This window comes from Sarcophilus harrisii, chromosome 4, assembly GCF_902635505.1.
Source record: "Sarcophilus harrisii chromosome 4, mSarHar1.11, whole genome shotgun sequence".
NCBI lineage: Eukaryota > Metazoa > Chordata > Mammalia > Dasyuromorphia > Dasyuridae > Sarcophilus > Sarcophilus harrisii.
The window spans coordinates 393508373-393525747 of record NC_045429.1 but is presented as its reverse complement, the minus strand read 5'-3'; the positions used below and the strand labels follow the sequence as shown (position 1 = coordinate 393525747).

The following is a 17375-nucleotide window of genomic DNA, read 5'->3' as shown; positions in this document are numbered from 1 at the left end:
GTAGTGTACCCCAGGTATGGATGGGAAGGTCTGAAAAGATTCTTCCAACAACAACAAAAAAGTTATCCTGGCTGTATCACAGGGTGCTTGAAGGGCACTATCTAGATAGAGAGGCTGGAGTCAGAGGGCCATATTTTCTTAAATACATTCAAGTCACTTTGATTCAAATTCTTGCTCTTATTTTTCTGACCATATATAATAAGTCTGAATATAGAAGCCTGTGGAGCTCCAAAATTTCACTTTTGTCAGTCAATCATTTATCTGAAACTAAGACCTGTTCTCAAAAAAAAAAAAAAAAAGCAATTTCCCCCAAAAAACAACCCAGTATGGTAAAGTTGGATTCCCTGTCATTTCCCAAAGGTTTATACTTACCTAATGTAGTTGAAATTAACTTAATTCATATTTCCCCATTCAATTGACCTTCTTACTGTCACTATGGGGTATTTTTTTTTTTTTTTTTTTTGTTGTTCTGTTACATTATTAGTAAGTAAACTTTGGGGGGCAGGAGGTTTGTCGGGGAAGATAAGCCCTCAATAAATATTATTCATTTAGGAAAAGGTATCCTAAAGCTAGATGGGAATGGGGTCATTCTGAGAACCCAGCTCTTCTTCCCTGTCCCTTATCAGTGATGTCAGCCACTAGTATAGGGTACTGGGAAAGTGCTTTCTCAAGGTCTTCAGTTTCCTTATCTGAAAATCTAAGAGATTGAACAAAATCATGGCTTCTTAACCTGGTGGTGGTAAACTTGTTTTTAAAAATCTCTATTTTGATAATCTTATTTCAATATAACTTGCCTTCTTTGTCATTCATTACTTTTATTTTATGCCTTTAAAAAACATGATTCTGAGATGAGATTCTTGGGCTTCACCGGACTGCCAAGGTTGCAGGGCTCTGTGGATGACGTCAGTGATCATTTCTAAAATTCTTCCAGATGTAATTCATATAATCCTGGGCATCTGAATCCCCTGCCATTTTTTTTAAAGGTTGACTAACACATACTTGGGAGAGGGCAGAAGCACCTTATCCCCTGTTGAAGCGAGGACGGGGGACAGGGCAGTAAGTCACACAGCTGAGTCCAGCTTGCCCACCATTCTCTTCCTGGCCTGCTTGCTAATCCTGGGCACCAGCACGGACATCCCCCTGTCTCCTTCAGCAACCCTGGATTTCTCTTCCTTCTCAGAAAGGCAATTCCCCAGGGTCTAAGAAAAGGGGAGGCTAGAAGCACCCGAGCAAACCTTTGGCAGCCGACACCAAGGGTTTTGTTGTCACAAGAACAGAATTAGATTGAAAGCTTCCCTATTTACTACTTGTTGACCTGAGGAGTCACATCTCTCTGGGACTCAGTTTGCTCATCTGTAAAATGAGAAGAGGGAGGGAAGGAAGTGTAGGTTGGTTCTGTTTGCAATTTCTGCGCCTCCGTTTGCCAGTAGACAAGGCTGCCCCGTAAAACGCGGTGGGGTGCAGATTGAATTTATGATTGTTCTCTCTAGGCATCAGTTTGCTAATCCGTAAAAAAGGGGGTCATGGATTGGACGTGGCCTCTTTAGGTCTCAGTCTGCTCATGTGTAAAGTGCAGGAAGGGGGATGTAGACTGGTCTCGGGGTGTGATCTCGCTAGATTTTGGTTGGTTCCACTGTGGAACAGGGGACTGCGGGGTCGGTCCGGATTTGGGCTACATGGGGGAGGGAAGAAGGGGGAAGAAGTAACGTCCAGACGGAGGCTCCTCCTTCCTCGCTCCGCCTCTGGGCCAGGCGGATTGCGCGCAAGCCAGAGCCACGAAGGCCGAGCGCGGCGTGGGCAGCGAGCGTGGACCTGCCAGAGGGCTGCGAGGTGCTGGGAGCGGGGAGGAAATAATCCAAGTGAGGAAAAAAAAAAAAAAAAAAGGGACTTGCGACTCCGCCGGGACTCGAACCCGGAACCTTTGAATCCCTTCATCCTCTAGAAGTCCAATGCGCTATCCATTGCGCCACGGAGCCACCTGTTGGACTCGCTGCGCAGCTGACACATAAAGCCAGAGGCAAGGGCCCCGCGCCCGCCCGCTGCCGCCCCTGCTGCTGCCGCCGCCGCCTGCCGTCTCGGCCCAACACTAGCCCCCGGCTGCCTGGCGGACCTGCGAGCAGATAGTCTTTGGCCAGCCTCGCTCGGAGCTTCATCATCCGGGGAGCCCCCTGGAATCCCCGCGAACCCCGAGCCCGCGACAGCTCCCGCGCCCCGCCCCCCTCCTCCGCCTGGCCCCTCCCGGCTCCCGTCCTTCGAACCCCCTTGATCACCCGCCCCGCCCCCGCCCCGCCCGTCAGTGTGGGGCGCCTACAGGAGCCGGCTCTCTTACGTTACCGCGCTCCCTAGGCCTCCTCTACCAACTCCTCCTGCTTCCCGCGGACACGCGCGCCGCCCTCCGCCGGTTCTAGAACGAGAAACACAGGCGCTCGTTAGTCACGGTGGCCCAGGGTGGGGGAGGTGCGTGGGGTACCCCGGTCCCGCCCGGCCTGCTCGCGGCCCGGCCTTTTCCCCGAGCCCTTGGGATTTCTGAGTCCCGTCGCGTTTCCCCCTCCCCCCTCCAGTAGCTCTAGTGTATGTGTGTTCATGGCGTGCCACCCACGAGTGTGCGACAAAGATAGGGGGTGGGGGTGGAGACTGAGTGTAACGGAGTCGGCTGATGGAAGTTGGGGGAGGGGCGGGGAGCTGCCGGTGGGGGTGGGGCGTGGTATATGAATGTGAGCTGCGTGTGCGTGAGAAATGGCGTGAGCACGCGTACAGAAGTGATGAAAATGTGTGAGATGCACGGCTGGTGCTACAGATGTGTACCCAGATGTTCCTTATTTATGTAAACACACATACTGTGATATGGATGAGCGATAGATTCAGGTGTGTGTGGAGTGCACAAGTGCAGATATTACTATAATGTGACCGATGTTACATTAGTATAGATACATAATAGCATAAGTTTTGTAGCTAGATGTGTGTCTAGCGGTGTATAGATGCACCTGTGTATGTATCCGTAACAGACATGACTGGTGCTAACAGATGAATTTTAGATGCCCATATTTTATGTAACTTGACTGCTGAGGTGTGTGCAGAGATGCACATATATCCTGTATGACAGTTTACCACCCAGGTGGGGGGTCATAATTATAGATGTACACAGGCACACACGTATTATATGTGGCACATGACTCATGGATATGCCGTGCATCTGTTAATTACACATTTGTATATATCATAGTTAAAATTATGATTGTGTAGTTGTGCACATATTTTGCACCATTGATTAATTAAATTATGTATGCATGTGTAATTTACATGCATGTGTTTGGGTACATATGTATATATCACCCATAACATGACTAGTGTGATGTAGATTACAATGCACAATGGATATGTTATATAACCATTGGTGTTTGTAGCACAGGTGTACACTTGTATATATCATGACTAGCCTGTTCAGTTTGTATAATTATGGAGATGTACATGTATGCACAAGGCATATGTTATAAATAACCAAAGACTACGGATTTGTAGAGAAATGAGCACATATGTATATATGTGGCAGATGTAGGCAATGTGTAAATGTGCACATGTACAATGTACATATATATAACATGTAACTGTGCAGATGTATTTATGTAGCTGTACTTAAACACATTGCCATAGCAAATATTTAACATGACTTATAATGACTCTGGGAATAATATTTTCCCTTTGTAGCAACAGGGATTTTCATATAAAAGTTATGTAAGGGTGAGGTTTTTTTCTTGGTCAGGATTTGTGATTTTTATCAAAATGGAAAATTCCCTAGCATTGGAATTTCCCCAGATAAATGGCATTTTCTATGTAACTTATTGTCATGGCTGAATGGCTTACTCCAACAGCTAGTATGTAGTTAAGACAATACTTAAACTAATTTTAACTCTAAGGCTAACTTTCAGGGACAAAAAAAAGTTTTTAAAAATCACTTGTTTGGGAAAGGTTATTTTTGTGTGTGCTATATATTCCGCTGAGCCAAAAAAATAATTTTTTAAGACATTTTTTCCCCTCCACAAGTCCAAACCAAAGGTGTTTGTATATGCATGTAAAACATTACCAAGATGCCAGTTAGCAGTGTGTTGGAGAGTTTACTTGCTGCCTTGATAAAGTTTTTGCAGGATAGTCATTATTAAGCATTACTGAAATCGAGAAATGTCAGTGGTACAGTCCTAGGGCTGCATGCAACTCACAGCACTCCCTCACCCATTTCCCAACTAGGTTAAAAATTAATTGGGAAATATTGAACAAAACTACAATAGAACATAACCTTCTATTTTAAAATTAAGTCAAAATGGATCCTTATATGCCAACCCTATTACATACACTTTGTTTCTGAATGGGTTTGCTACCTACCACTGCTGGACATCCATCAGAACAGTTCTACAGAACACCATTATTCTGCTCAGACAATTTTCTTTTTAAATTTGTAATGGAACTGCTTTTGTTAGTAGTACTGTTAGGTGTGGACATGGAAATATTATTTAGTATTTGGCAGAGAGTGACTTATTGGAGGTTAAGCATTCTGGCTTTTAATAAATATATTTTTATAGCCCCAAATAACATTTTTTACTTACAACTCCTTCTATCAGTGTTTTCCCAATAAAATGACATTTCTTTTATTGACCAGAAGATGGTAGCAATACATTGGATATTCATTTATTCCAAAGCAGCATCTTTGTTTTCTGCAATATCAGTTTACTTAAGTAGACAAACCTTAAATTGAACATTATTTTATTTTGCTACTTTCAAGTAAAAATAGACTATATACCTTTGGAGATCTCATACTACATTAAGTAGTACTACATCATAAAATTTGTGCAAAAGGGATTTTTAAAGAAATCCTGGTTTCTTCCCAAGATCCAGCTCCTATTGTTCATCATTAAATGGAGGTGACCTTGGATTCTGAGGCAGGTGATAAATATATGAGAAAGCATGACTTATGCCTTGAGATTTTTAGGCCAGAGAATTTGTAGAATTCACAGAAGTCTTACATCTATATCATGAACATTTTATTTGAAGAAAAAAAAAAAAGGAGACAATGAATATGGAGCACCAAAAAACACCATAAAAAATGAAACATGTTTTAATAGACAGGAGAAGATGTGTCATCATTGAGTCAACTACCTGTACAGTCAGATTATTGACTCATCAGGACAATAATCAGTTGCTTTAAAAATATTAAAGAAAAGCAATGAAAAAAAGGTTATGGGATACAACTTAAATGACTTAGCTCTTGGTTATATAACTATTTGAACATAAAAATGTTAAATGGATAAAAGACATTGACTAAAAACTTCAGAAATTTAACCAATGCATATTAGTTGCTGCAATAATATCAAAATAGGTTAGAAAGAGCCTTAGCAAACATCTAACTTGCTTTCAAATGGATAAAGACAGTTGATTAAGACAACAGTGGATTATAAAAATCATGTAAAAAGATGAGGTATAGTCATGAGCAGTATCTCCTAAAGCAGAAAGAAGCAATGAAGGATGATGTCAGTTTAAGAAAGTTTGGAAACATCTAAGTAAGGTAAATTATACTAGGGTCATTCAAGAATGAAAATGGAAGAATTGCAAAAAGAAAAATAACATGAGAGGACTAGATTTGAAGCATATGTGGATATTCTCTGCCTGCTTCCAATTCAACCATTTAGAAACATTAGGGAGCTGATTTCTGGCTATAAGGTGGTTTGAATCTTGATTCAGTTATCCAACACAGTGTTTATCCCTTAAAAGATTTGTGTCATCCACCAATTTGGCAAATATGCCCTCCATGTCTCTCTCCAGGTCATTAATAAAAATATTCAACAGAAATTGGCCAAGAACAGAACCCTTTAACATTCCATTAAAGACCTCACTCTAGGCTGAGGTTAATCACCACTGTTAAATTCAATGGTTCACTCCTTTCCAAATCCATTTAATTTTTACTTTTATCCAACCCACATCTCTACATCTTATCCACAGGAATATTATGAGACTTTGTCAGATGTTTAGCTGAAATGTCTAAAGGATTTTCCTGACCTACCAGTCAGAACCTACCATTCCTGTCAGAAAAATGAAATTAAATCAGTTTGGCAAGTCTTATTCTTGATGAAACTATGCTGGTACTAAGTGATTACCATTTCCCTTTCTAAATACTCATCAATTTAGGCATTCTTGAATTTTGTCAGGAGTTTGGAATTGGTCCAATTAGCAATGTAGATCCATTTAGGTTGTAGACTTTTATTCAAAACTTTACTCCCTGGAGATTTTCTAACCCTTTCTATGCTGCCTGGCCTAGAAAACAAGTTTCCCCTCCCTCTCCCCTCCCTGTTCCCCAGGGATTCACTCTTCCTAAAGTTTCCAAAATAAAGTATCCTTCCCTGTTAGTATTTCCCTATGTCTGCTTTTTCTCTTTATTTTAGTATAAACTCCTGGAAGACAGGGACTTTCATTTTTGTATTTGAATTTCTGATGTTTAGCACATTGCTTGACACAAAAAAGTTAATAAGTGCTTTTTTAATTTATTCAGAATAGTGACATTATAAAAGAAGTGTTTTAGAAATAGTAATATGACAGGTATTTAGACTAGACTGGATTAAGGTTACTAGAGGTGGAGAGAAAACTTTTTGATTTGTTCTTGTGTCTTTATTTTTCTTTATTTTAAAAATTTTATTAAAGCTTTTTATGTACAAAACATATGCATGGGTAATTTTTCAACATTGACCCTTGCAAAACTTTCTATTCTAAATTTTCTCCTCCTTCTCCCCACCCCCTCCTCTAGATGGTAGGTAGTCCAGTACATGTTAAATATGTTGAAATATATGTTAAACCCAATATATGTATACATAGTGTCTTTATTTTTCATATGCATGATTTCTTTGCCCTGTAAAGAAACCACTTGTTTTTTTCTTTTGTAATTTCCCATTGTGTTTAGTATTGCTCTGCACATAATGAATACTCAGTGTCTGATTTTCTTAATTTAAGCTAGATAGGGAAAACTATGATGTAAATATAATTTGTTTTATAATAAACTTAGTTTATTATAACCTATTAGAATCCCTCATTTCCTTGAGGCTCAGTTGAAGTACCACTTTCTGTATAAGGCCCTTCCTGATATCCATTATGGCTACTATCCCCCCTTCCCAAATCATCTTCACTCTATTTTTATCCATTTGTACATGCTGTATTCTAAAAATACTACAAACTCCTTGGGACTAGTAATGTTTCATTTTCATCATTGTGTCTCCACTGTCTAGCACCTAGTAGACAATAAGTACTTTTTGATTCATTGATTTATCTTCAGGGTTCAGTTCCCTTTACTATTTAATTTAGTGGGTAACTCAGAACCATTTGCTCCCCATCAAACCTCCAGCAGTTATCTTCTAGGTCTTATCACTAATATGCTCTCCCTCCCTCCTCTCTTTGAAACTTACCTGTTTTGTAAGTCATCTCCTTACAACTATAAGCTTCCTTCTGTTTTCTAGTGTGTCTACCAAACTAATATGATGCACTCATTCTGATTAATATGTCAAGAGGAGTTGACTCCTTTGATCTACTTTTGTGACCACATTTAGGTGTACAACCCACTGAGTTTTAAGTAGCTAAATCCTCTAGGAATTAAGAAATGTCAGGAGAGGATCAATGAATGTGTAGGTATTTTTTCTTTCAGAATCAGTATAGTTAAACTCCCAGTATTCATTGGAGCTAAATGCTCCATGAGTGATTGACATTGTTATTAACATTGAATCAAGTTCTTAAGCAGTTTGGACAACTCCACTAAAAGGGTAGAACTAATAATCTGACTTATTGTTCCAGAAAAAAATTTCAGGTGTAACCCATATCCCTTTAATTTCTACTAGTAACTAACAAAATGTGTTCTGTTGAGGGTGAACAGTAAGAGGGTAAGTGAGTACCAGCACAAGAATAAAAGGGGCATGCTAGACATACTCATTTCTTTGGCCTATCTTCTCTATATAACCTGGATCCAAGTAAGCTGAAAAAAAGGACACATAACTGAAGTTTGAAGATGATTAAAACCATATAGTTGTATCTGATTAAAGAGAGTCTTTCCTCTCCAGTCTTACTCTACCAAAATCTTACTCTCACTGTTTGGGACCTAGAGTGAGTCTAGAGTGACCAGTTTTCCTTTCTGCGTTCTTGGGATAACCCTAAGGATCTGGAATCTCTAGTAGTGTTCCTCGTGAGCCCCCATCAGTGTAATTCCCATTGCTTATCAGTTAAGAGTTACTTAACTATTAGAAAAGCTATTAAGTAACAACAGTAGGGATAATTGTTACTGAAACATTGCCTCCAAACCAGAGACACATTCATCCCAAGAATACACAAGGTTCCTGGGGAGAGCAGGCTCAAACTTAAGTTACTTATAGACAAAGGGTAAACTCACAATTCTGGACTACTGAAAGTTTTCTCCTTTCATGAAATTCTCAAAAGGTTTACCTTACTGTAGCTCCAGAGTCAACTCCTCCTGAAGCTAATTGTGGGAAGCTAATCTCTCCCTATGCTTTGTCCTTGGCCCTCTTCTCTTTTTCCTCTGTACTGTAATGAGGGATGATCTATTCAGCTCATGTGTATTCAGCTATCATCTTTAAGCAGATGATTCTGAAATATATGTAGTCTTTCCTAATTTTTCCCCCAAACTCCAGACCTGCAATACTAATTGCCTCATAGATATCTCAAGTTGGATGTGTTATAGGCATCTCATACTCAATATATCTAAAACATCTTTCCTCCCAAAATTGTCCTTTTTTCCTAAACTTTCCCATTCTTGTTGAGAGGACCATTATTTTCTCAGTCAATTAGGTGTTATCCTTTACTCCTCACTCATATCCAATCTCTTGTCAAATATCATTTTTTTTTCTATTTCCCCTATTTTCTTCTCACACAGCATCCACCAAAGGTTCAGACCTTTTGTCACTTCTTGCCTAGTCCCTGCCTCATCTCTCTCCACTTAGGTCCATCCTCTGTTTGGCTGCTGAACTGATTTCCATAAAGTCTGAGATCATAAGGAGCAAGTGAAATAATACCTGTAAAATACTTGATAAATCTTAGTAGCGTACAATTGAAAGCCATTGTAATTTATAAAATCAGTGTGAAATGAGGACTTTTTGTCGAGAGATCTGAATTCAAATTCTGCCTCAAAGATTTGCTAGTTTTGTGACCCTAAAAAGATCACTAAATCTCTCTGAGCTTTCTTCCCCCTTCCCCCCATCTGAAAAGTAGGGATGAACATCCAGTGGGATAAAGGATAGTGAGCTGACATTGGGAACAGGGAGACAAGATCACATCTTTATAGGGACACATGCTGACTATCAACAAATCACTTAATCTCTCTCTCAGTACCCCCAATGAACTCATTATGTCAATAAATTTTAGAGCAGGTGACTGTATTGGTAGAAGTTATTTCCTCATTGACAATTCCCTGTACTAGTGAAATCACAATCTGGTCCCAAAAAAGTGGGATAGTAATACTTTGAATTAGTGATATTGTAAAGATCAAGTAAAATGCACAGTACTTTGGAAACATTTTGGAAAATACCCTGTAAATAGTAGCCATTATTAGAACTATGGGATACATCTCTGGGTTTCTCCCATAGGCAGCATGCCCAAATTAAGCAGTTATAGCTTAGGTTCACCCTAATGCCTCTAGGTAGTTTTATTTTAGATGAGTTACACGCTTGCCTCGTTAAATCCAGCCAATCCTAATCTGACCATTTGTGGCCTTTTGAGAAGTCTCCCACCATGCCAACCCAACAAATATGCAGTTCTAAAGCTGATGACTTAAAAGATGGAGTTATTCTCACATCACTCAAAACAGAATGCACCCCTTGCAGCTGTGGTGCCTCACCTGCATCTGGAAGAGATGGGCTTCCCATTTTGTCAGCTTGTAGAGGGGCTCTTCCTGAGGATTCTTAACACTGGGGTGAAGCCTATCTGAAATCTACCACTGGTGAGGGAAAGCTCTCCCCCATGCCCAATCCTCTGGGAAGGGAGCCAGCCCTAGGCCAAGGGCCTTCTCCTGCTCTGGCCCCTTCCTCCCGCTATCAAGAATGATGCCTGACAGCTCCCAGAATGACTGCAGTGATATCTTGTAGCAGCAAGGGAGGATGAAGGAATACTGACAAGGAGGAGCCAAGGGAATGTCTCTGTAGCTTCTAGGTTTGAAAAAACAGAGCAGCAAGAAATTGTCAGGATTCCTCAGTTTTAGAGAATGTCAGTGGAAAGGTAGGTGAAGGTTAGCTTTTTAATGGGGACAGGGAGGAGGTAGCGAATGGGGTGAGGAGGACGCAACAACTCTGGTTTTGGATATTAAGGAAAATCATATGGACAATCAGAACCCTGAAAAATAAAGGTGGTTATGAAAGAGCAGAAAGGAGCTTACCTTGTTGGATGCCTTCGCAAATGCAGGGCTTGCCTCCTCACCTTGCTTCTCCTGCAGCCTCTGTGATGTTGTCGTCAAAGGCTGGCTTGGTGCAGTGCAGAGAAGAGAGGGAAGAAAGGAGCGAAGAAGGGGGCGCTTGGGAACCGCGCTGGAAATCGGGGGCATATTTTTCACACGTCTTTTCCAGCGAGAGAAGGGGAGAATGGGGAGGGAGGGCAATGTTTGCTCTTAATAAAGGAGATGGTGTTGGAATCAGCCTGTCAGGGAAAGCTTAGGAGTCTCAGAGAAATGAATCCATTTTTAAATGTGTTCATGGCTTTTCTTTCCTGAGCAAATTGTTTTCCCCTGCACAAAGTGTAACCCGCCTGTAGACAGCAGGGGAGGAGGTGTGGCTACCTGCCTCGGGAGAAAGTGAGCCAGTTGGGAGGGGGGACTCCAGCCAGATTCCCGGGAGCTGGGGACTCAAACATAACCTGTGCACCAGCTGCACCCCCGGGGCGGTGGGGAAAGCTTCCTTGCCAACTGGAAGGCATTTAGAGGTCACTGAGTCCGGGAAACGAGGCTGCAGAAATTCCCTAAAGGGCTGTGTTCCTGAGGTGGGAGAAACGACATTTATCACCATTGTGTTTCTCTCATTGTCTCCTTTCTGGAATTGTGAACTTAAGGTCAGGGACCATGTTCCAATCTCAAGAGGCAGAGCACTTAGATAAATCATCTGTGAGCCTCAGTTTCCTCATTTGAAGAAAAAAAAAGGCAGGGTGCAGGTTTAGTTAACCTCTAAAATGTCCATTCTAGTCTTATAATCCTCTGTCATAAATTTTTTCTGCCTCCCACAGCACAGTAGGTGTTCAACAAATGCTTGTTAATTGACTGATTTATGGGAAGACAGACCTGCTCCAGCCTGAGATGAAAGACTGTATTTGCTGCTGAAGTGATTATCTCTCTGAAAATCTAAGCATAGAAAATCAGAAACCCATAAAGGAATTTATGGATTGTTGATAAATCCAGCTCAAATGAGCTTTTGATACAAAGGGAAGAGGAGGTAGGGACAAAGGAAAAACAAAAGGAATGGAGGAGAACAAGAGGAATAGAGGAAAAAGGAGGAGGAATAGAAGAAATAAGGAGGAGGAGGAGGAGGAAAGGTCTTCTGCTAAGGTCTGCCTAGAGAGAGTATGAAAGAAAGCATAATATAAAGAGTGGGTGAAGAAGACAAAGGAGTTTGTGTGATAGCAAAACTGGCTGCAGTGAGTTCAGGAGAAAAGATGTAGGAGGGAAGGAGAGTCACGATGGAGGGAATGAACCAATGAATAAAGACTTGGTAAGGAGCCTGACCAAAGGCCGAAGAAGAAGGGTTTCTTCTAAACAATACACGGACACTCAAAGTCCTCTGCTTATTTCTTTGTATTTGATGAATCACAGGAATCTTGGCTACAAGGATGTCGATAGTGGCCCAAAAGACTTGGGGTCATCAGATGTTTCCTGGACAGTAAGGGCCCTCACCTTTTTATCTTGAGTCTGGCTGAGGCACTCTTAACATGGTTTTGCCCAGATAGTAGGGTCCCAAATGTGTATAACCACACTTTCTCAAATAGCAAAGAATTGGAAACAAAAGTAAATGCCCATTAATTAGGGAATATCTAAGTAAATTATAATATAGGAATGTAATGAAAAATAATTTACTCTAAGAAAAGACTTAGATATAAGCTTATGTGAACTGATAGAGAAAAAAAGCAGACTGAGGAAAACAACACAGGCTCCAAGAATGTAAATGGATGAACAACAAAAAGACACTAACTAAAAGGACCAGATGTGGCCCAGAAATATACCTTCCTTGCTTCATCAGAAAGATGGGGATGACTATATGGCACATTCCATATGCTTTCAGACTCAGGCTGGAGTGTTTCTTAGGTTTTCTGAATTGCTTTTTCTATTTTTCTCTTTTTTCTTTGTTAGAACAGATGGTTCTGTGATTTGGAGAGGGAAGGCAGGAGGATAGATTTAGAAATTAAAATATAAAACAGATACCTACTAGGACTATTCTTTGGTTCTCCAAGGACTTTCTGTCTAATTGAGTTTTCTTTTACATATATCCTTTTAATGCTAGTCACAACTTAATCCTTCCTAGTCATTCTAGCAGAAGCTGTCAGTCGATGAATATTTATGAAGAACCTACTATGTGCCTGTACTATGCCAAGGACTGAAGATACAAAATAGGTCAAAGACAGTCCCTGCTCTTATGGAGCTCACAGAGATAAAGAGAAATGGAAGGAGGAGAGAAAGGGAGAGAGCAAACATAACACAAGATATGGAGCTTGTCACTTCCTCATTTGCACTAGCAGGTTGGTTTCCCCTTATGGTTGATACCCCTGAGAGATTAAGGAATATATATCTAATGGTGTAGTTTATGAGCCCTTATTGGTATATTTCTGCCCATGATTGTCAGTTAAAATCAATAAGCCAAGCTTAATTGGCTTTGGAAAAGGATATTTTCAAAATTAATTTGGTTCAATCAATTGGCACTAAGTATCCCCTCAAAAGTCTGTGATACAACCTTCCTCTAATATAAAGCTTCTTAAATTGTGGGTCTCCACCCTGTATAGCATCCCATAACTGAATGTTTGGCAACAGTAAACAGTTTCTGAAATTCTCTATGTCCTGCAGTATCAATCTGTCAAGGTTTAATTCTTTATGTAAAGGTAAACAAGCACAGCCATCTCATTAAAATGCAAATTTACTTTTGTCTTTAATAAATGGTAAAATTATATGTATGCCAAATTTTTTATGATTTATTATCAGTCTACATTTGATTTATATAACTTTTATATACCTACATACCCAGAGTCAAGTAAAAATTTCTCAGGTTAAAAAGGGACTATGAATGGAAAAAAGGTTAAGGAGCCCTGCTAGTATATACAGAGTCAAAGGGAAAGTGGAGCCCAGTTTAGAGAGCTCATGTGGCAAAAGTATAACAGCTCCAGGTGTCTGGAAGCCTTTTTCTCCCCATTTTTGGCGGTACCCCTGAAGTTCCCCTTAGGCATTCTGTAGTTTTCTGCTGATGTCCTTGTAGAGTTTGCTCTGTGTTCATTTTCTTCTTGGTTTCCAATGTAAACACTGTTTCAACTATTCTCAGGATCCTATTAGGATTAGGATGAGAAGTCAGATCCTCACAGGCTATAAGAATCTTCTCTGTTCAAAGGGTAAAAGTCTAGGATGGAGGAAGGGGACAGGATATTTGCTTGGATCCAATTGGTGTCAGTCAAGCTCTGGAAATGGAATTGTTTGAGGGAGTTGCCAAGGCTTGCCCACACTAGAAGACTTAATACTGTATTGTTCTATTGACTGGAAATCAGGAGGCACAACCAGAAGCTCACTGGCCCAAGTGAGGGAATGGAACTAAAGTATCATAGCCTTGGGTGACCTGCAAAACACAAAGACTCCCATCAGCTGCCTAGGTCTCACTTCTTACTTTTCCCCTAATTCCATCCTGTGGTATCTCCTCCAAGATTGCCCAAAGTCCTAGCATTTTCCATTCCAGGACACACAAATGCTACTTGGATAACATTGGGCAGGTTCTGAAGATTCTCTGTACCTTGATTTTCTCATCTTAAAATGAGTTGATTGGTTTAGATGGCCCCTGAGGTTCCCTCTAACTCAAAATAGATGATTTTATGGTCCATTATACCAGCCATGAACATGTAGGGTTTGGAAGCAATTAGCATGAATGATTAATAGCCAAAAAGGCAGAAAAAGGAGCCTTCTTTTAAAAAAAAAAAGAAAAGAAAAGGCAGATAAGGTCTTCTGGCCTGTAGCTGGGGACTGTAATTGTCTCTGGATTATGTGCCTTCTGACAGTGAAGAACAGATGATAGATAAGTAGAGGGAGGCCTGGAGAATTTATTTTAGGGCCGAGAAGTCACCTGAACTGTTATCTAGACCATATTGCTCTCGCCAGCCCAGCTTACACGAGCATCCTTCAGAGACTCTAGCAACTCTGGTGGAGAAGGGCTGGCTCTTCAGCCAAATTAGGTGAAGAATCAAGGCACCCTGGGGACCTGCATGGTCCAAGTAAGTCAAATTACCACCACTATCTCCTTCCCTTCTATCCTAATGGAAACTGCCCAGAACACTGAGCCTAAGCACCTTGGGATAGCAGTGCCCCGAGTGTGGAAGGAAACACTGCAGGAAAAGGGCTTACCTTCCTCGTCACTGAGGTTAGAGAGATATAATAATTTGTGCACACCTGAATAGCTCTTGTCAGTGAGGGTTCAAACCTGCGGTTTTCCCATGGCCATATCTAGCACTTATACTACTAAATCAAGCTATTTCCATAATTCTCTGAGAAGGGAGAGAGATCAAATATTTATTAAGTGCCTATTATGTGCCAGGATATTATCTCACTTGAACTACACAACACTCCTGGGAGTTAGGTTCTGTTATTTCTATTTTATAGCAGAGGAAAATAGACCGACAAGAATTAAGGACTTTGCTAGTAAGCTGGATTCGAGCTCAGACTCCAGGCCTGCCACATAATCCAGTATCCCACATAGCTGTCTAAAGCTACCCATTTTCACCTTTTTCAGTGATACTTCTGTTGTTGTAAATATATCCTCATTTCACCTGTCGCCCCATTTGAGAGAAGCTCTCGAACCACAATTTAAACTGCTTTGGTGATAAATGGGCTTCGTCCTTTTCATAAAACATTTCATTCACTAACATTTCATCACATACTCTCTTCCTCTTGAAAGAAGAGACTTAGGCAGTCACTCTGCAGCACACAGAGAGATGGCTGCCTTGATGTGATAGAACCCCTCTTTTTGATGATTCTGCCTCATTGCTCTTTTCTCAGTTCCCTTTAGGAGTGGACTCTATACATAGGAAATTCAAAATGTCCACCAGGGGTTTTAAAGCATTCAATGTGTCTACCAGCACTTAGCACAGTGCCTGGCACATAGTAGGTACTTAACAAATGTTTATTCATTAATTGATTTTCCACTTTCACTTTATCATCTGTTGCATAAAAGGATAAAGGTCTCTCTTATTGAATAGACTATTTTCCCATTTACTTCTTTCCTGTCCTTCAAAATTGTGCTGTATGAGCAAAGCAGAATCTCAGTATCTCAGAATATGAGCACAAATTTCAAATTTGTGCCTGGCTTGTGGTAGAGCTTTGATCAGCCACAGTAAGACACACTGTATTTTGACCCCAACATATAATGTCATTTTAGCTTTCTTCAAGGACAAAGTACAACAACCAACCATTTTGCAAAGAGAACTCTGGGATTGAAAGAAACACAAAAGAGTTAGAATTTTTGGCCTCCAAAGTTCCATTATTGAGAGCCTCAAAGCTCTCTGAGAGGCTTTGTGGGTATATTGGAGAGAATCTGGATCTGGAACTGGAATCAAAAGACTAGGTTTTAAATCTGAGCTATCTCTGGGACTTTGAACAAGTCACTTTTCTCCTCTGTAAAATGCTGGGCATGGGGTGGGGGCAGGGAAGGGGTAGTTAACCTCTCAAAGTCTTTCATAAACTTTGAATCCACATGATTACAAGGGTTGGATGACCTCTTGTCAGGTTGTTATAACCTAAGGGAATCTTGTTCAATGACTAATTACCAATTGACTGGGTGGTCTCTGAGGCCTCTTCCAGTTGTGCAATTCCATGAGAGTTCTTGGGTTATAGAACACAATTCTCAATGTGTGTGTGTGTGTGTGTGTGTGTGTTTTGGAACGTCTACGGGATACTTTAGGGAGGTATATAGAATGGAAAAGAAGACATCAGAAATCATGGGAGCTAATTAATCAGTTATTTGCTATGGGGAAACCACCATGCTTGGCCCAAGGTAAACAAAGCCAAAACAAAACGTCAAGGATTTTATAAAATTCTCTTTATTGGTTAGAGAAGTCCTTTCAATATAAGTGATATAATTACAAGTTCTGCCTTTGAAACCCCAGAAAAGATGTGTCATTTGTCCCCTTTTTTGGTGGGGTTTGTTCCAGCAAAATGATATGGAGAAAGAAGAGGGGAGAAAGCAGTTTCTCTGTCTCTCCTTAGTCTAGGCTATTCAGTGGTTAAAGGTAGGGTTGTCTTTATTAGGAGTTGGTAAGTGATTTAATAAGGGAATTGATTTGTAGGACTCTGCAAGGGAGTCTTTGTCCAAATATAACTAAATCTAAAATTCTGAAATGCAATTAGGTGGTGCCATAGTGCATGGAATGCTGGGCCTGAAGTCAAGAAAGACTCATCTGTTCAAATCTGGCCTCAGACAGTTACTGGTTGTGTGACCCTGGGCAAGTCCCTTAACCCTAATTGCCTCTGTTTCCTCATCTGTAAAATTTGCAGGTGAAGGAAATGACAAACTTTTCTGGTATCTTTGTCAAGAAAATCCTAAATGGAGTCATGAAGAATCAGATGTGACTGAAGCAACTGAACAACAAAAATTCTGCAATTAATATCAAATAATAATATGGATATATTTAGGAATAAAGCATATTAACGTGCATGTAAGAGATAAGAAAAGCATTTGAATCTATATTTCATTCTCCCAGAGCATATATCTTTTAAAAAATAAATATTAATCTTTTATACTCAGTCTTGTATTTGCTGCATCCTCAATAAACTCTGCAATTTTGAAGATATAGCCTGCTTTTGAGAATTTTATGCAAGTCTATAGGTTCTCATTCTTCAGCGTTATACTAAATGAGACAGAGAGAGAGAGAGAGAGAACTTATTTGTATGTAGCAGAGAGAAAAAAGAGAGAGAGAACTTATTTGTATGTAGTAGCTCTTTTTGTGGTGCCTAAGAATTGGAAATTGAGGGGATAACCATCAATTTTTGTTTAACTTTTCTAGCCAAAATGACTAATATGGAAATGTTTTACATGATTTCATATGTATAACTTATATCAGATTGTTTACAGTCTCACGGAGGAGGGAATCACAGGAGGGAGGGATAGAATTTGGAATTCAAAACT

General features: G+C 40.3%; 1 long non-coding RNA gene and 1 other non-coding gene across 2 annotated transcripts; both read right to left on the bottom strand.

Moving 5' to 3' along the window:
* Positions 1-434: 434 nt before the first annotated feature.
* LOC116423384 lies at positions 435-11105 on the bottom strand. The gene is made up of 3 exons (XR_004233981.1): positions 10406-11105; positions 2330-2404; positions 435-2110 (listed from the first exon to the last, which is right to left on the bottom strand). It is a non-coding gene; the product is annotated as an uncharacterized LOC116423384 (long non-coding RNA).
* Positions 1892-1976, bottom strand: TRNAR-UCU. Its single transcript is given in 2 exon segments — positions 1892-1927; positions 1940-1976. It is a non-coding gene; the product is annotated as a tRNA-Arg (tRNA).
* Positions 11106-17375: the final 6270 nt, after the last annotated feature.